The 20,929-nt window shown below is 45.1% G+C and overlaps 1 protein-coding gene across 6 annotated transcripts in view; it reads right to left on the reverse strand.

The window, feature by feature from the left end:
* The window catches only part of Lcp1 (lymphocyte cytosolic protein 1), a 93,684-nt gene that overhangs the window by 40,893 nt on the left and 31,862 nt on the right, over positions 1 to 20,929 (reverse strand). For 2 of the 6 annotated variants that reach the window (XM_052732741.1, XM_052732736.1), the window contains exons 2-3: positions 17,237 to 17,302; positions 15,599 to 15,672 (exon numbers count right to left, since the gene is read on the reverse strand). The exons of 1 other annotated variant lie outside the window; for it this stretch is intronic. The gene's annotated coding sequence lies outside the window, so the exon portion shown is untranslated. 3 more of the 6 variants (XM_052732737.1, XM_052732739.1, XM_052732740.1) reach the window with 3 other exon arrangements.

Raw genomic sequence — 20,929 nt, forward strand, 5'->3', positions numbered from 1 at the left:
TGTGTGGGTGTAGGTGTGCCACGTCGAACATGTAGGGGTCAGAGGACATCCTGAAGGAGTCATTGCTGTCCTTCTGCCACGTGGGACCCAGGGATCCAACCCAGGTAGGGAGACTGAGCCTAAAGCACCTTTACCTGCTGAGGCATCTCAGCGGCCCACATGTCCCTTTCTAACGACTGTGTCATCTAATGGTGTCCTGCCAGGAACCATTTTAATCAGCAGTCAGTTCAGGAACTTCATTTATGAATCACTACCCAGATCAGATCTAAGAAGACAAATCTCAAATCATTTATCTGGGTCACGTCTGGCTGCTAGTCTTCCTGTGAGCGTTTCAGCTCTTTAGATCAATCGCTGCAGAATCCCAAGACATTTGACTAAAGAGATCACTAGTTTTTCATTTTCTTTCTTTCTTTTTTTTTTTTAATGTTTAAGACTATCCTTTAGCTCAAGTAACTCCCAAGCCGCAAAAGCGACAGTGTCTGCTCCTTCTTTATTTAAAGATGGCCTGGTTTGTGTCTCTGTTTGCAGATACATTGTGTTCCCCAGGTGGGTCATAGCCAGTGATTCTGAGAGTGAGTTGTTACCAAAGGATTTGACTCAAGTTTCCTGACGTCTGAATGTAGAAGCCATTTGTGGGGGTTTACCACAGAACACAGTGCTGAGGGATTTACGGAAGAAAACAGTTCCTCTAAGTGAGTATACACTTGGGAGCAGAAATCTCTCAGTTTCAGAACTGATCATGAAAACAGCAGGAAGAGGGGTGAGTGGCCTGTCCTGATACTCCCAGGCTACTCTGGGTTCATCAGTGTTGAGGTTAGGGACAGTGGCGACCAGTTATCGACCTGCTAGAGTCCGAGGGCATCTGTCACCCAGTATCACATGACCAAGGAACTCTTCTGACCGTGTCCCACTTTTCCTGCAACTTGACTCTGTAGTTACAGGAAAACTGGAGACGTCTGATGCTTAGTTCCAACTGCATCTCGGCAACCTCAGGACATCCACAGGGAAAACTACAAAACATCCAGACACCTCCATGAACCGTGAATAATCAGAAACACGCCGTCGGAGCAACATGGACAGTACCGGATTCGGTGTCAGCTTAAGATGACTAAGGAATGAAGCAAAATGTCACAAGATTCTGTGGCAAAAAAAAAACACTCTGTAGTTTCAAACTGAAAAAAAAAAAAAAGCTCACTTTTGCTTGGTCCTGCTCTTTCTGTTTCACAGGGACACTTTCAGGACAGCTAACGAAGAAGATACAGCAACTTACTCTATGTCCTTGGATACCAATTCTGTATGCCTACCTTTCTTCTAAAGGATGCCTCTGAAACTACAGTTTTAAAATGACCGTTTGTTAGTGTTTTTTTTCTTTCTTTCTTTTTTTTAAACAACTCAACTGTAAGTGTTAGAGAAATGTCTCCGTGGTTAAGAGCACTCGGCTTTGATTTCCAGCACCCACAACTGTCTGTGACTCCAGTTCTGGGGGCTGCAACTCCCTCTTCTGACTTCCACAGGCACCATGTACACAATTTGTGCACAGACATCCATGCAGGCAAAACACCCAAACACAGTTTCCCGCACAAAAAAGAATTCAATTACAAATGGCCCCAAATATAAATGGGCACTTAGAGGGACTTTTAACAAATTCTTCTATCAAGTGAAGCCTCAAATTTGACTTTTTTTTTTTTCTTTCTTTTTGCAAATGCACCAGTTCCCTGCAGGCTACTCCAGGGCACAGAATCCTTTCTCTGCAGCCTATAACCTAAAGGCCTCAGGGAAGAAGACAGAGGAGGCCTGTGTAAACACTACTGGAAAGCAGATCACAGCACTCTCACCAGCTCCCCCTGCTGGGCTCTGAAAGCCTCCCTAGGCTGGCCATAGGGGCTTCTGATACAGTCTGGACAGAACCAGGCACACAGATCCCAGCCCTAACTCAAGAGACCACATTGCCTCACCCAGCCTTCCCAGTACATCACCAAAACCTCTGCTCTCTACCAAGGTCCCCAAACCAAGCTTTGGAGGCAAAGAAGATACGCCAGGCTGGAGTTTGAGGATACCTTAGTGTCTCCACCTCTCCTTCCCTAGGTAGGCATCAGAGTCTAGGGAAGGCACTAGCCTCTTGGAAACCCACCCTACTTTTCATCTTGCAGTCCAGCACAAGGACTTTTCAGGACCACACTTCTCCCCATTGGAAGCTCAAGGCATGCCAAATACATTTTTTCAAAGAATTGATATCTATCAATATACTGCTATCAATACACTGAATACCAAACACCATTCACCCCACCGAGATGCTCCTGTACAAAGCTCTGCTCTGGTTGCTGGGAGATGCAGGAAGAAGTACAGGAAGGGAGGACCCAAAGACTAGGGTTTTATGAAGCCCACAGTTAAATGTCAAGTTTTGAATGTAACACATAGATGATGGTAAATGTAACACAATTGGTTAACACAATGAGGCTTTTCTGGAGCTCATGAGCAAATGAGTGAAAAGGTTAAACATATATCACTGAGAATGAAAAAAAAAAAAGAAAGACTAGCTAGAAGTAATAAACACAGAGGCCTATCTAAAGTTAAAATAGCATGACAGGACATGGACCGATAAGCCTAGCACTCAGGACACTGAGGCAAGAAGATCTCCATGAGTTTGAAGGCAGCCTTTGTCACAGGGTGAGTTCCAGGCCAGCCTGGACCACCCTTTCTCAAAATACAGAAATACATATATAAACAAATAAAAATATCAAATACCCAAACCAGCCTGTACAATTCACTAAATGAGTAAGTTCATCCAAGTAACGGCCAGGGAGTGAGGGAACGTTCTGTCCAGGCTCTCATGAGTAGACCCTGCCTTCCTCCTGTGTAACATCAACCTTCAGCTTGTTCCTCTGGGCCTCGGTTTCTTCATCCATAAGTTGGGAAAGGAAGTCCCTTCTATGTGAAAAGTTTCAAGATCCCACTCAGTGACTGACCAGGGGACATGCAGATTAGAGGCAAGCTCGCAGAGGATAACAAGGCTGGTGTGGAGGCAACTGGTATGGGTGCCCTCCGGAGCAGGCTGTGCCCCAGAGGTGTCTCTTAAGATGTGAGCAAGTTGGGGAGGGGACCTGGATCTCAGGGGCCAGTCACTCACTGTCCCTGCTCTTACCTCATCAGTACATAGAATCGTCCCAGATGTATCTCCTCATGGACCGCAGGCAGAGGCCCCTGCTCAGCTGCCCAGAGGAGCAGTTGAGAGCAGGAGAGCTGTCAAAGTGGCCTGTGGGACCTATTTTCCGGGATGGCATCACACACAGTTAAAGACAAGCTGATCCAGTTCATTCCTAGCTTCTAGGCAAGACAGTGCACAGACTGTCCCAGAAAGAGAGCCATCTAGTATTTTCTTTAAAAAGACCCAAATAAGGAAACTCTATCACCTCTCTGGTGTCTCATATCCGTACCATGTAACCTAAATCTTTTCTGATACGATTACAGTTGCTCCTTTCTTGGGCTAATCTCAGAGGGAACTACAGGAGCTCTTCAATTCATAAATCTCCCACCCTGGAGATGTCTTATTGTTTTTAGATGTTGGTTTAGGAGTTTATTTTCCAACCTTTAAATTAATTTTGGCTTTGCGATTTTTCTTCTGAGTTTGTACCAACATCCTTAACCAGTGAATGTGAGAATACCAAAGTTGTAGAACAGCCATTATAAAGAGCAGGGAGATTACTGAAGGGGTTAAAAATGGAACTGTCATGTGGTCTAGCTACCCCACTACTGGATATTTACCAAAAGGACAAAAAAAATTAGGTTAAGAGATATGCACCCCCCATGTTACGGCAGCACTGTTCTTGACAGCCAAGAAATACCAGGCATGGTGGCATACAGTAAGTTTAGTACCTGGGAGGCTGAGGCAGGAGGATGGTAAGTCGAAGGCCAGCCTGGGCAACATAGTGAGGTGTTATCTCAAAGAAAAAATGGCCAAGAAATGGAAACAATCTAAATGTCCATTAACTGATGACTGGATAAAGACAATGTTGTACAAATGTGATAAGTAGTATAAACACAATGAAATTTACTCTCTTTTAAAAAAATAGGAAGAAAAAAATCTGTCAGTGCAAGAACATAGACAACCCTGAAGACAGACAGAGAAAGACAAATACTACCTCATCTGCAGAGTATTTTTGAAAAGTTGAAACAGTGGCCACCAGAGGCTGAAGTGGCTGGTTGGTGGTGGGTCCAACAAGTACACCATTACAATTGCATGGACGAATAAGCTCAGGAGAGCTGGTGTGTAGCATGGTGACTATAGTTGATGACAGTATGCCGCGTTCTTGAAAATACTAAGAAGTGGACAGAAAGGGTTGGCTGCATTAAAAAGTAACTATGAGGTAACACACTCATTTAACAATTTCTATATAGTGTATATAGATTTCAAAACCTATGTTGCACATGAGAAATACATACTATTTCATGTGTCAACTAAAAATCAGTTTGGAGGAAAGCATGTAGAAAACAAACAAACAAAAAAGCATCCAGAAAACAATAGTGTATATACATATATATATATATATAAACAAAATATTTTTTAAAAGCCCATCTATTTAGAGTCATGGAAACTAAGTGATGGGCACAAGGCGAGTCTTCATAATATCTCTGCAATGTTTCTTTAACTCTAAAAATAGCCAAGACAGTTTATGTAAAGAAAAATCACAGAATCAGAATGTCGTGGAGTGTTTACTTGAATGTAATTTGCATATCGTCAACTGGGCTATAAAACTCTGGTTTTATATCCTCTGGCAATTCTAAATGTGTCCCACTAAGCAAACTCATCAATCAGTTATCCCTTCAACTGACATCCACCAAATATCTGTCTCACCCAGGGCCTGGGTTAGATGCAGAGAATACAAAAACAGGACGTAGCTTGTTCAGTAAGGAAAACATACACCATTCAATATAGCGTCCAGGAGGACTCCTTAGAGGCACAGGAAGAATTTGTTCCACCCCTGGAGAGAAATAAAGACAGTCCTAGAGGAAGACACCTAGTGCTATGGTTCAAATGTATCCTCCAATGTCATGTGTTAAAAAATGAACCGGAATGTAACGGTGTTGGAGGGAGTTGGGCTAATGATAGTGTTCGGCACTGAGTCCTCATTGGCCATTTACTGTCAATATGGCAGGGGTTCCTTTCTGGTAGAGGAGAGCTGACCCGCTCTTATCCTTCCTTGCCTGTGCTTTCTGGCCTTCTGCCCACTACCATGGGATGACGAAGAGGAACTAACTAGATGTAGCCCTTCATCCTTAGACTCCCCAGCCTCTAAAACAAAGAAATAAATCTCTCTGCTTTTAGACAATGCCCAGCCTCAGGCGTGTGGACACAGCAGCATGAAATGAACTAAGACGTTTAGACTCCACAGATGAGTAGGAGAGTTCTCCAGGGTCAGTCAGCCTTTCCCCTCTCTCCTGCGCTCTTTAACCCAGAGCCTCTAGAGAGGCCTAGTCATTTAGAATCAGAGAAAACTGCAGCTAAACGACGTGGAAAGACCTGGACGATAACACAGCAGCTCATGTTTGCTGAATGCTGTATCTGCATCATGATGCTCAGGTCTCACCACTGAGCATTATTGAAGGGGTTGAGGTTAAGTGACCAGCTTAAGGTCATGTAGCTGTGAACTGGGGAAGGCTCCTCACTTTCCAAGGGCCCTGGCTACTGGATTCTTATTTCTGTTCTCTGCTCTTCCTCAGGGTGACCCAAAAGGAAACTCCAAAAGGTCAAAGTCCTAGTGTTAGATTGAACTCCTACAAACTCAGGGCTAGACCTCTCTAAATGTCTCTTCTCTCAAGTTCCTCTACATCATAAAGGAAGTGTTAGGATGAGTGAGCAAGGCCACCACCAGGGTTGGTCCTTCCTGCCTGTGTCCCCATGGCTCCCGTGGAGAAAGCGTCCTGTATTTGGGAGACCTGCAAACTTTGGTTATCCTCACTATTGTTTTATGAAGCAGAGTCTTGTCTTGGGTACTAAAAATAAAAGCTGCCATCAGGGACACACAGTCAAGTGAAGGAGAGTCACCACCGTGCACATGAAAGGCTACACTGTCCTGAGTAGTTTAAAGATGATGTCATCACGGTTCTGTGAGACCACAGAGAAGGAAGCCCAGGATTCTGCCTGGGAATGGGGAAAGAGGGGACTGGCTAGAGGAAGGGGATGGGAGGAGACAAGATGGTAAGAGGGAAATGAGAGGGCGGAGACAGGAGGGGCAGGGATGGGAAAGAGAGATGGGGTAAGGAAAGAAAGGGAAGGCGATATGGAACTAAGTCTTAGGGACTCACTTTGGGGTGTTTCCTGTAAATAAGATGGAAACCGCTCTGCAAAACGAAAGGCAAGCAAAAACGAACAGACTGCTGCTGCTGCTGGCTCAGCATGGCTGAAGTCAGGGATGGTGGATGCTGAAGCCCGCCAAAAGGAGGCATGGGAGTGTGCGTCTCTTCTTTCTAGGAGGGAAATGTCAGTGACCCGGGCTATACGGCAATGCTCACTAACTCCACCCGCTCAGTGCAGGTAACAGAACGCTTCCACCTAGAATGATTTCCTTGGTTTATGTGTGTGCTTGCTTCCTCCTCAGAACATGGTCTCTGAGAAAACCCTACAGGGAGAAGAAGGAACCAGAAGTGGGAAAATGGGGCCCTCAAGAGCAGAGAAGTGAGTCAGTTGCTAGTCTGAAAGAGAGAAGTAGACTGGCCCAAACCTTAGTTTGGTCCCACCAAGTTGTGGGGAAAACCATCGATGAAAATTTGACAACCTAAAGTTTTGGGGGGGGGGAAATCCCCAAGTCTTGAGATACACAGTAAATGAAACAAGGGAGGAGTGGGAGGAAAGGGTAGACATTAAAAGAAAACACAAAGATCAGAACTTTTACAAACTTATCTTAGGGAGCAGAGTTACTTTCTAGTCTACGTGTAAAAAATATTACAGTTAACACCCAGAAGTCACACTTGATTGTGTATACGCTGTATACGCTATGTGGGTGTAAATCTAGGTTTCACACCATGGTCTATCTCTAAAAGAGCTGTACTGCCTTGTTTTAGCTCTATGCCAGTTCCCAGTTCACAGTCTTAGAAGCCCCACGGATGGTGCAGACCTGGCCAGTGGTACCAGAAGCTGCCAGCACTGATATTAACTAACCTTATTCTAAGGGTGTCTGAGCTCTGACTTGCCTGAGATACTGATAGTGGAAAGTACCTTCTACCAGTTGAGGAAGTGTGGCCAGACCTGGAAAATACACAGTAATGTTAAGAAAAGCCCAACCACATCCACCATGACCCATGAGAAGTAAGAGCACTTTGGGCACCTGAGTTAAAGGCCCCTGACGGTCCTCCCCTTGTGTACACCAAGTGTTAGGACAAGTTCTGTTGGCCTGCACTCCAGGTCCCCCTACTTGGTCACGCCCCAACTCTCCAGGTGCTTTCTATATTCTAGTTTGAGCCGAAAACCAGGGACGGAATTTGTAGATTAGAAATGGCAACAGAAACTTCAATTTATTCTTAATAATGTGAGCTCATTCTCAGTGGGCTCAATGGAGCTGTTCCTGTAGATTTTCTGATGACAAGGTCCATTACACACACACACACACACACACACACACACACACACACACACACACACACGGGGGGTTGGGGGGGAGAAGTCCCAGGTGGTTGGCAAATATTTACTAATACCAGTTTATGATGGGACATTACTTTCATCAAAATTTTAAGTGCCACAAGAGGGAAATTTCAATGGCTACACAATGTAGTCTAATACTTTCAAAACTGTTAGACTTCATGTCATAAACCCTCCAGCACATATTTGCTTGCTAAACCAGAAGACCCAACACACAGCTGGGATCTCTAACTGATAGAAAATGTGGCATGAGGAACAATCATTCAATCTCAATTTCAAACAGGAACACTAAAGACTTATTATTATTACGGCTGGAATCTCTAACTGATAGAAAATGAGGCATGAGGAACAATCATTCAATCTCAATTCCAGACAGGAACACTGAAGACTTATTATTATTATTATTATTATTATTATTATTATTATTATTATTATTGGTCATGGTAGAGGACACAGAGTTTCAATATGTAGAATGGGGTGGACTCTCGATTCTCCAACCTTAGGCTCTGAGAGCTGGGATGATAGGCATGCACCACTATGCCTGACTACAATGTGGTTTATTTAAGATTGATTTATTTTTATCCAATGTGTATGAGTATTTATGTCTGCATGTATGTGTATACACCATGTGATGCCTGGTACTGGAGGAGGCCAGAGGAGGTCATCAGATTTCCTGGAACTGGAGATACAAAGTGTCTTGTAGGTGCTGGGAACTGAATCTAGGTCCTTTGCAAGAGCAGCAGGTACTCTTAACCTCTGATCCATCTTTCCAGTCCTCAACAATGTAGTTTAAACAAACATAGCTTGCACTTTTAAGAAATTATGCACTTAAAATGGAAGAGGTTAACTGTGAATCTTGACTATCAGCTACTGTTATGATCTGTGGATAAATCACTTATGAAACACCCCCTAAGCCTTACGAAATAAAGAGACAATAATAACCAACTATACATAGCTATTTGGGGAAATAAAATAGCAACTGTATTTCAAATAGTTAGAAATTTGAAATGCCTATCAAATGTAGCGGTGATCTACGTAGCTATACCCACAGATGCAATACAGAAAAATGGCGGAGCACAATGGATCCAAGGACATCTCAGAAAACAGACAGTAGCTGCTTCCATCTACAGATAAGAAACTGGCCTCAGAGAGTCAAGAGATTGCTCAGTGTCCAATATGGTCAAAGCCAGAATATGAATCCAAATCTGTGTCCACGTGCTCCCTTTCTACACACTGTACACACTGTACCTGTCTTTTCCATGAACAGAGACTACAAGCTCTGCTTTGAAAATCTGTCCAATGTTTACAAGTTTCTAAAACACAGACATCTGAACAGACTTGGAGGGAGAACCAAGGCCCTGAAAGCACAGTCGAAAGCCCTTGATCATCAACAGAGAGCCGCAGTGTCCCAACGGTCATCCTCAGTGGTCAGAGGAAAGAAACTGAACTGGTGACGCTTTGATGAAAGCGCTCCACACGAAAGACAGTGAGGCAGGGGGTCATCCGAAAGTTTCCATGGTGCTCACCACCCTCCATCATCCCAAAGAGGAAATTAAAAAAAAAAATGTTTACAGCCGGGCGGTGGTGGCGCACGCCTTTAATCCCAGCACTCGGGAGGCAGAGCCAGGCGGATCTCTGTGAGTTCGAGGCCAGCCTGGGCTACCAAGTGAGTTCCAGGAAAGGCGCAAAGCTACACAGAGAAACCCTGTCTCGAAAAACCAAAAAAAAAAAAAAAATGTTTACAAGCCATTGGGGATGGCACGGACAGCTCAATTCAGTTTGAGGATGAAGAAGGGAGCTCATCAATGAAAGACTACAGACGTTTTCTCCCTTACGTTCTCTTGGTACCTGTTACCTCAATTTCTCCATAAGGAATTGATATCACCCTTGCCCTCCCTTGGGCAAAGGTAATTGTTAGGACTTGAGTCTGAAATGTTTCCCACAGGCTCCGTGTGTTTCAGCAATTGGTTTCCAGATAATGATGCTGTTTGGGGAGGCTGTGCAAACTTTGGGTCTCTGGTCTGGCTAGATGAAGGGAGTCTCCTCGGGTAGGCCTTGAAGGTGGTATTTACCTTTGGCTCTGGTCCTACCAGATCTAAATGTGAATAAGTCTACCTGCACATCCCCAGCTCCACTGGTACAATGGTTCCAGTCTCCGAACCTTCGCTGCACAGATGGACGGTGATCTCTGAAGGATGAGCCAAAACAGACCTCTCCGCCCTTAAGTTGCCCTTCGCAGTCACTTAGTGACGGCTATGATAGACTAGAAATACAGATGACCCATCCCTTATCCAAAACACCCGGGACCAGGAGTGTTGCAGACTCCAGAGTTTTGCAGACCTAGGGATACCTTCACAGCGCCTATCCAAACACCTGAAATCTGAAATAGTCCAGAATCTGAAACTTCCTGAGAATTATCTCAGCAGCCACAGAGTTTTGACTTTCAGAGCATTTGGATTTCGGATGTTTCCTTCAGGCAGCTCAGCTACTGTGAGCTCAGGCTGCCAAGGAGCTAAAGGACCCAACTTTAGAGAGTTTGCTTGCAGTGAACAGGACATACTCACGCTACTGGGAATTCTGCCTGAGCAGTGGTACCTAGGGCAATACACAGCTCCCAGCAAACACTTTCAGGTGGCTCCCCACCTCACTGATTCAGAGACATACCCTGGATAGATTCTAATGGTGACTGCTAGGATAAGGAAGCAAAATGCAGGTTATTAGATACCACGTAGTTATTCCATTAGGCCACTTCCCTCTGAAAAGTGTAAGCAGAGAAAAAACTGAAAACAAGTCATCTGGGTAGCTGCAATTCATGTGCATAACTAACCTGGTGACTGCAATGTATGTGCATATCTAACCTGGTGACTGCAGTTCATGTACAATAACTAACCTGGTGACTGCAATTCCTGTGCATAACTAACTTGGTGACTGCAATTCATGAAATAACTAACCTGGTGATTGCAATTCCTGTACAATAACTAACCTGGTGACTGCAATTCACGTGCATAACTAACCTGGTGGCTGCAATTCACGTGCATAACTAACCTGGTGGCTGAAGGTGATGCCTCAGTTTCTTCACTGTGGAGGCCCCAACCTCTGATTTCCATACATGTTCATTGAGAGAGAGTGGGGGGTTAGGTGGGTCCCTGTAACTTGTGCTCAACTAAACTAAGAATCAGCGCTGCAACCACAGAGCCATGGCTTTGCTGGTTCCTCAATTGAACAGCTTTTCCTTCCTGGGGGGTGGGGCACTGGCCATATTTGAGACATCGCCTTTGTAGAGCTCGTAAGGGGGACTGGCACAGACCCGGCTCTGAAGCTGCAGACCATGTATTTTAACTCACCAAGCGGGTCACTTTCAACTTCTGCTCTTCCACGCACAGTTACAACGATCTCTCATGGGTAGCCAGTCTTTAGAACACCTACATTTGGCAATTACTGTGTAATTCTAGGTATATGCACTCAGGTGTACAAATTAAATTAATTTATTTGTGACCGTCAGTCAGCACACTAGAAAAACATGAATGCCACTTGACTGAAGTTATTCTTAACTTCCAAGACTAAGAACTTTCCTGGGATTTTAAAGGAAGAGATCACGTTGTATGGCCAGTGCATGGTAAACGCCTATTACAGTCACATGCACGGGACTGAGCACATGGTGATGATGAGGGCAACAGCACAGTCTCTCATAAAGCCTCCTCCGCGCCACAGCTGCACTTCTTCGGGGAAACTTACAACCATCTGAGCTCAACTTTAGAGCTTCAGCACACGCTCGCACTAAAGTTTGTTGTTTGTTCCTGGGACTGTCTCTGGAATCCAACAGTTGATACAGCACTCCTCCAATTAAAGAGAATTCAACAAAATACATGCACGAACAAACCTGTTGTCAAATATGGAGATGATGCCAGTACTCCTCCCCTCACAGGACTGCAGTGATGACTGGTGCTTTCTTACAATCAAAGCCCTTAGAGAAATGCCCAGTTCCAAGGGAGGAGGGTGCATTAGCTGTTACTAACTAGGGTGGGAATTGAGATCCCTCCTCGCTGCCCCTCCCTCTGATGCTCGCAATATCTTACAAGACGGAGCTGTTATGCAACTGATGGGAAGACAGATGCAATGATGGAAATTGACAGACCGAAACAGGAAGTCAGTGGTGAAGACAGGAAGTTGAGTCAGAAGGAAGCCGAGGAAAACAACAGGGAAACACCACCTGGGAACACCACGCTTCAGCAGCTGGAGCGAGACTCCCCTAGGAGCCGGATATCTAGTCAGGAGGCAACTTCTTACCACCTCACCAGTTTTGCCGTCAGAAGTGCCTTGTCATCTTAGCGAATCAGGGAAATTGAAGCTCGCCTAGTCAGCTGACAGGCTAGTTAGCGATTTTGATGGGCTCCAGCTTCCACTTTGATGTTTGCGTTGGTCAGTACACGAACTGAACAGTGTCACTTCACTGGATGTCTGTGAACTGGGAGGCAACCACCCCCCACCCCCAAAGAATCCTGGGGAGAAACTTATTCATCTAAACCATGGCATTCTGCTGTAACATCTGTCATCAGTTATAAAGTCGGACGACTTTATAATCCGACCTTAAAAGGGTTAGCTCTTCTCAAACTCAAGCTGAACCAGGAAATTTCTTCATTTTTATCTTCTATAGCCTTATTTTGAGATTTGATTGCTGTCTCCCCTGGGTGTGCAGAGGGGCCTGTACTCTTTACGTAAAAAAGAAAAGGTCACTTGAGAATTTTCTAAGAACAGCACAGAGTGATTGAGTTAAGTTCCCAGTACGTGTCTTTGTGTTCACTGACATAAATGAAGGCCTGGCTAGGGAATAGATTGTGTGGGGACAGCGGGTGGCACTTCTGTGACCGTGTTTAAAATAAAACGATGGACTCTTGTCACTTCTGTCGGAAGGCTAAGTAAAGTCACTGCGCAATTTCTCACGTTTCTTGAAGTCAATGTCCATTTGGTACTGTGAGGCTAAAATGAAGGATGGGGCTTGGAAGGATGCAGACCAAAGGTGTGATGCAATAATGCCTGCTCCATCTTCCTTCACAGCAGTCTCCACCAGAACTCACCAAGCACTAAACTGGGAAGCGAAATTAGGTATTTTCATGTTATGTAACAAATTCATAAAAAAAAAACTGTGTGACAAATTATTCATTCCAATCAATATCATCATCAGCTCTACTGCCAGGAGAGGTACAAAAGGAACTGGGGTCTGTGACTGGGGCAGGACAGAAAAGAAAAAAGAAAAACAAGATACAATCAATGCTATCTTGACCCTGAGGCAAAGCATTAGGCAATCTTCAGGCCCAGCAGTAGAGGAAGCAGCGGACAGGGAAGCCTGGGAAGACCTGTTTCTTTCAAGTGACCCTTGAAAAAAGCCAGAAGACTTACAGAGACTAGCATTAAAGAAACAGAGTGAAAAAGAGTGAAGCAGCATGGAACTTCCTGGTGGCTTGCGGTCTAGTACACCCAGAAGGTGGGTAGGCAAGACGACGGGGAGGGGGAGGGTTCACGGAGGAGGAAGTGGCATGAAATAAGGCTGAGGAAGTGGGCTGAGGCAAATTCGTGAGGGTACAAAAATTTTTAGTAAAACTGTTAATGAATCATTCCCGCCGTTACATGTTACATGAAATCTGTCTACCAAGGAGTGTCCTACATATTTTTTCTTTTTCTATTTTGAATTCCCCTCGCCCCCCTCTCTCTCTTTCACACACACACACACACACACACACACACACACACACACACACACCCCAAAAACAACTGTGTTAGACTCTCTGGTCTGCTTCAATGATGAAAGCTTCTCCTTGGGGCAGCATGCTTCATGGAAGGTAGGCCCCCATCACCACAGTCAGCCTAAGCTCCTGAAACCCAGGCCACCTCCTGCCCCACCCTGACTCTTATGACCTTGGGCCAGCAACTTCTACACCTAAGCCCACTCCTGATAGCTCAAGGCACTTGAGAGGATTCCAAGAAATCCTGTGGCTGCAGTGAGCACTTAAAAGGGACCAGGTTTGCAGCACTCAGCTCCCCAGATCTACACACTCCATATCCAGAAACTCAACCAAGCTCAGATGAGATACCTTCTGAAAAATCGGGGTTGTACAGAATACGTACTGACATCTTCCCCGTTATCATCCCCTAGTCCATACAATACAACACCTTACAGAGGTATTAGGCAGTTCTAAAGTATACCGGACTGAGCGCCTGCAGCTTTGAGAGGCTGCAGAGGTCCTCTTTCTGTTCTGAATTTAAGCACACACACATAGGAATGAAACGTTACTCACTGGCCACCCTTCCCCAAAAGGTTCCAAGGTAGAGAAGCAGCAATCAAGTTAAAACACTGGAACTCTTTCCAACGTTACTGACTGTTGCAAGGTATAACATGCGAAGGATATAAAACTGGAAGCAGTCCTACCAGACAGAGATGGCTGCTGAAATGGCCCCAGAAGCAGTTACTGCAAACCGCAGCAATGGTATCTTTGTCAGGGTTGAGGCCCGGAAGAGCCCTCCTCCAGGCTTCTGGCTCGAGTAAGAAACTGTGCATTGGTGGCCTGGCAGGTGGATGCTTCGGCAATACACACTTGGTTGGCATTAACTCTGCCTTGTTCATTTCTGCTCTTTCCCAAATGTAAGGGAAAATGTTGACATTCCTTCATATCTTCATTTATTTAATTCTCATTACTATCTCTGATTAAAATATTTGAAGTATATTTTTTTCCAGTATTTTCTGGGCCTTAAGCCTTCCTACTTCCTACTTTAAATCTAGCCAGGTAAGAACTACAAGTGAAGACACACGGTCAGCGCAACTTCCAGAAATTCACATTTACAGAAAAAATGGTGAATTCCATTTAAATTTGCCTACACAGACGTTCTTTTTTTTTTTTTTTTAAAGTTCATCTAATAGAAACCAGTTGTGAGAAATTCTTTGTACATTTGACATCAAGGTGTGGGTTGACAAGCCATCACACGTGTTTTGCTAATGAAAAATTTGGTCTCTGCTCTCGTTTTAAAGTTGCCCTTGCTGGAGCGGTTTCCGACAGTAAGAAAGCCTGGCCTTCAGCATGCGTGCTGGACAGCTTATACGCGTCGTGTGTCCTGGGTTCGACTAGTAGTCAGAATCAAATCAACGCTGATAGACAGATGCCTCAACACTTCAAGGCTCTGCGCTCCGCCAGTTTAAGAGAATTTCCTCTGCAGACAGGAGGCCTCTTTCTCCGGGATTTACCAGAGCATTCAGAAGCATGGCCTTCAGCCTTCTCTACAATCCAGACCTCTCTACAAAAGTGGCACAAGCCACCAACACAAACTGCTTTTATTTTTAGAGACTAGATGAAGGGGAGGAGACCTCTAATTCTATGTAGTTAGAAAATACAGGCATTAAAAACCCCATTGTCAGAAATCACTCACAGAACCAGCCCCACATTTGGGAAACATAGGACCTAAGATGTTAACATATCCACTGAGTGACTATAAGGAAGCTTTTTTTTTTTAAAGAAAACAACCACAGGAGCTAAAAATCAAACCACCCCCATTAGTATAATGAGCAGCAAAGTCTAAATGATCAATATGCACTTTCCCGAAAACATTTTAAAGTTGACCAAATCAGAGTAAATAGCCTTCCTGAAATAGAGCAATCAGTGAGTATCAAAACATGGCTTGGCTTTAAAGATGGGGAAAAATTACTCAGTTTTTTTTGGGGGTGGGGTAGGGGGTAGGAGTGGGGACTGATAACCGCAGAGAACTTGGCAAGAATTAAGCCAGAGAACACCCTCCCCATCCCCGGCCACCCTAAGTGGCTGCAGGTCCTGGGTCCTTAGAGGGAGACAGGGCACACGCAGAGGCTCAGAGGAGGACAGGTGCTCAGCCCCTTCAAGGCAAAATCCACAGTCCCCAGCAGCAGAACCGAGCGGTGTCCCAAACACTCCCAACCAGCCAAGGAACAAGAAGCAACTTTACCTTGTTGAGAAACTGTCCTTGGTGGCACTGCTGTGTGATCAGAAACACTAGTCCTTCAGCTCTGCAGAGCAGCCCTGTCAAGCCCCGGTGTGTGGTCACAAGGCAGGAAGTAACCACAGTGACAAATCACCGGCCAGGAAAGAAATAGATTTTGTCTTTATAAGGACATTTTACTCAACATTTTTTTTTTCCGTGTCTCCTCCCCCAAATCACCTGACCACAGGTCACAGTGAAATCCAGAAGCTACCTTCCACTTCCTCTTCTCTAGGAGCATTTTGCTGGTTCCCTGGGTCTCTCAGCAGGCCCTGGGCGACTTAAACCCTTCTGATCACAGATAGGGAGCGAAGGTCAGCTTGCTGGCTGACCTCTTTTGTCTGACTCTAGTTGCTAAAAGCAAAACCCAGGAGCCTACCTACTTCCAGCAGGGGTAAACAAATTATTCATTTCTAATGAAAGATCGGAGGGAAAAGGTGGTATGCACCTGAGACAAACTGAAAGGGATTCCCACGGGAGAGCCTGCCCATCCAAAACCAACCTCCCTCACTCCCCCACCCTCTTTAGAACCAGCCCTTCCCACTCTCTTGATGATGATCTTATTGGTACAAAGACAACAAAATGATCTCTTTAAGCACAGGGCCCGTAGAGGAAAGGTTCCTTACTGTCTTATTTACTCATTCTTTTATTTATAGAATACCCATGTGCTAGGGATCTCTTTAACCCAATTAGAGAGTTCAATTATTTAGACGTTTCCCGTGAAGGACACAAGTGCGTCATACAGGCAGCTATCACTAACAGGCTAGCTTCATTCCTTCATACAGACCAGATCTGAGCTGTGCTGACTGAATATTGAGTACAATCATCTATACATTTCCTGGAGTCAGTGTGTTTCCATCAGTAACAGAGATGCTGTCATTTAGCCTTGGGGACAGACATCAGCCGCAGCTAGGCTCCCGGGTCAGATGGTGAAGAGGCCTGCTCATTCGACAGGTATCTGTGTTTTCCAGGAGCCATGACTGCTATCAAGGCACAGCACGATTCCACACACTGGGCTGCTCTTTGGACTTCCTTGGCTTTTCTGAATTCCTTAAAAAGCTCTTGGCTTTAACTTCCAATGCTGAGATAAAGTCTTGCAGTTTATCTCTGGCATCAGCCCGATGAGGCACCTACTCAGAAACCCCTCAGGGCTCCTATTGGGCAAGAGGGTCTGCTAAAGAATGGGCAGATGTGGAGAAGGTTCAATTTTCTCTAGATGTGATCCTAAAGAACATTCTAGAAATGGTTCTAGTACGAACTGACGACTCTCTTTTGATGGATGGCCCAGGCAAGAGTGAGGCAGTGAGTAGGACCCCAATTAATAAGTGGCAGAGAGAGTTCCAGGGCACCTGACTTCATCCAAAGAAACACTCAGACACTGTCCACACAGGACTGACCACACGACACAGCAGTGAAATGCTGGTGGCCTCCCCTCCTGGGAACAGTCCTCACTCAGGGTCCTGCAGAAGGGCTCCCCAGATGGTCTTATTAAGGGGAGTGTGTGCAGACTGTGCCTGTGCCTGTCTGCGACTGCATACTTGTGGTTCCAGAAGGGAGTAAAGGCCGCGTGCCTCATGAAAAGGAACCAATCCACATTTTGCTTACCTGGGTGACAGAAAGCAGGAACATTCTGTACGTGCTTTTGCCTGATCGCAGGAGATGGGAGGAAATCTATAAATGAAAAAGAGGAAAAACACACTCATGCCTCGGTTCCTCTAGTGTGTGAGTGTCTGCCAGAACTGGTGACTGAGACAGATGAAAACACAACCATTGCTCTCGGGGAGGACAAAGTCTGGTGCAGAGAAGCATGTAAGCCAATGCTCAAGGGAGGGCAGGGAAAGCAGCGTGATGTGAAGCAGGCACAGATTTGGGGAGAGCTGACGTGAAACATGTGGAATTTCAGCTAGACTCTGGTTCTGCTTGCAGTGACTTGGATCCCGACTGTGCCTACACCAAGGAAGATGAACGCCACCGAGCAGGACATTGCTTATCGCCACCCAGCTGACACAGCCCCTTCTCTCTCAGCATCAGCTCAGCTCTGATCCTCCTCAGCCACCTGTCACTGCCCCCAGCCACATCCTGGATTTCATCATTCAAGTCCCTCCCTTGTAATCCCCCCACCTGCATCTCTCCTAATGAAAATCTACCCAGGGGAAGCAGTTGTGGAGGCCGTCTCAGAACAGACTTTCCCAGGCAAGCCTTTTTTCCCCCTGCCAGTATTTAAAATTGCTTGTGATGGTTACACAGGAGGGTAACTTTGGGTTTTGTTGCTTTTAGTTTCTCTGCAGACAGCATTCCCTTCAGCTCTGTGCCCAGATATATCTACCCCCCCCACCCCCATCTGCTCTGTGTCTCTGCTGCCCCCTCTGCCAATGAGCCCTCCTCTGCTTTACCTTGCCTCGACACCTCCTGCTCTCCCTGAATTCATCTGACACCCAGGCCTGCTCTAGAGTCATGACCTCAATCTCCAAGACCAGATCACCTGCACAGGAGAGTGGCCCAGTAAAAGGTCTGGATCAGGTAACTGGGGTCAAAGGTCAACTTTACTGATGAACTGGTTGTATGACTTTAGACAGATGTCTTAATTTCTTCAGCCTCCAGATCTTCATCTAGAAGATGGGATAAGACCAGTGTCTGTTTTGTGCATCTGTTGATAGGATTAAGTGCACTGAGGTGTAGTGATCTGGGAAAACTGCCTGTCCCGGAGAAAGTGGGATGAGAGGGCCGACTGCTTTTTAAATCTTTATACCAGGCTGTGGACTAGACCTTTCACATACATTATTTGATTTATTCCATACCCATAACACATGAATTAGATATTACTTTCTTCAGCTTAATAGTATCTTTATTGGCATATGAGTCTATGGCACATGGTATAACACGCTTTCAAAGTAATTTTATCATAAGACCAGACCTGTATACACATTATGCTATACAATTCAAGAATATTTTTATCACCCCCAAAAGAAACCCAGTACCAATTATCAGCTATTTCCCGCTTACCCAAATCTCCTACATCCTCAGCCTTCCACAATGACTATTTCCGTCTTTATGGATTTGCCTGTTCTCAACATATCACATAAATGAAACCATGGCTTCTTGTAGCCTTCTGATTTGGTTAAGCCAGAGTTTTGTTAGGTGGGCCTTGAACTCTCAATCCTCTTGTCTCGGCCTCCTGAGTGCAGCTGAGATGACAGGTGTGTTCCTTGATGACCAAACAAGCTCATGTCTTTTTGTGTGTATTTGCTTGGTTTCCTCACTTAGCATGTTTTTAAGGTGCATCCATGTTGTACCGTGCGTCACTACCTTCATTCCTTTTCACTTTTAATTACATTCTATTTTATTTACTCCGGAGGTTGCCCGTACCACGACACATAAGTGGGGGTCAGAAGGCAACTTTGAGGAGCCAGTTCTCCCCCTTCACCATCTGGGCACCGGGAATGAAAATCAAGCTTCAAGATTGGCACCAAATGTCTTTCCCTCTTGAGCTATCTCACTGGCCCTTCATTCTTCTTCATAAAAGAATGATGTCCCATGTTTGAGGCAATAGCACAAGTTACGGCCCATTGGTCAGTTGGTGGCCATTTGGATGGGTCTGCTGCTTTGGTACTATGAATAGCACTGCTATGAGTATTTGGATATGTATTTTGTGCCACTATTCTTTTTAACCACATGAATGTGTGCACATCATTTAGAAGTTGCATATTACCAACGCCAAGGCTGGTTATAAAGCACCACTTTTTTTTTTTGCATCCTTTTTAAAATTTTATTTTTATTATTAAGAGATTTTTCTATTCATTTTACATACCAACCACAGATTCCCCTCTCCTCTCTCCTCCCGCCCCCCAGTCTTCACCCCCAATCCAACCCCCATTCCCACCTCCTCCAAGGCAAGGTCTCCCATGGGTAGTCAGCAGAGCCTGGCACATTCAGTTGAGGCAGGTCCAAGCCCCTCCGCCCTGCACCAGGGCTGTAAAGCAACACTCTTGACAATTATCCTTCTGATTTCTCTTCCCTAGAGATAACAGTTCTCAACAAACGCAGCCTTTTCCTCCACTATTAGCTCCAAACTTTCAGATGCTGTACTTACACTATATCTTGATTACTTAGATTCATGTACATAGACACAACTATATACACTTACCTCTACTTCTCTCTACTTCCTGTTTGGAAGTGAATTTGAGTCTCACTTACTGTTATCTAAAACAAGTTACAGCAATATTTTTATTAAATCAATATTCAGCTTTTATAATGACTATCAAAATAGTCATAACTGAACCGCGGAGATGGTTCAGTGGGTAAAATGCTTGTCACACAGTGTAATGACCTGATTTCAAGTCCCCAGACCCCTGTAAATCCAGGCAGGGTCGTATGTGTCTCTAATCCCAGCACTCCCACAGGGAGACCAAAGGTGACGGCAGGAGCATTCCAGGAACCTTGAGGGCCTGCCTTATGAAATGAGGAATCACACAAAGCCCGTGTCAAACAAGATGGAAAGCAACGAGTGACATCTGAGTTTGTCCTCTGACCACCTACATGCACCCAGAGGCACACATGTGCCCACACTCACACACACAAAGGCACACAAAGCTTTATACACCCCCCCCACACACACAAAGGCACACAAAGCTTTATACACACACACACACACACACACACACACACACACACACACACACAAAACAAACAACAGACAAACAAGCAAACCATAAAACAAAACACGTTCCTGGGTAATGACATGCACTATGCTTCTATATCTTCTTAATCTTTTAGGTTCCTACATACTTTTGAACACCACATAGAATCCTCTAACAGAGCTAAAGTAAGACAAAACAAAGCAAAACCCAACAAAAACAAAGCATGCATCCACCCCTCTCCTGCGATCCTGGAGAGGACCCTCTGAAGTCCCCATCCTCCGTATGGTCTGTGCCCCTCGGCATGAGAAGGTCATCTGTCTTAGCCTCATTCCAGGAAGCTCTTTCTTCTGCTCTCGGCTGGAAACCACATATCTTCCAGTCTCTGAGTCCACTTCCTTGTTTAAATGGGGCGCATCCTCTACCAGATTCCTCAGAATACATGGGGCAAAATTTTCCTGAGACATTCAACAACTGAAAACACGTATGGCCTACTTGCATTCTCAGATATTCACCCGGGAAAACACTTTTTTTCCCCTCAAAATTGTGAAGGGCTCTTCAGTGTGTTCCAGATTACAGCATTGCTGTTGAGAAAGCTGATGTCTTTCTAATTTAATAGTCCCTCCTATATCATTTCTGATTTTCTTTTTCTGAAATGTCAGGA

This window comes from Peromyscus californicus, unplaced genomic scaffold, assembly GCF_007827085.1.
Source record: "Peromyscus californicus insignis strain IS unplaced genomic scaffold, ASM782708v3 Scaffold_12__1_contigs__length_115047231, whole genome shotgun sequence".
In the NCBI taxonomy this organism is placed as follows: Eukaryota; Metazoa; Chordata; class Mammalia; order Rodentia; family Cricetidae; genus Peromyscus; species Peromyscus californicus.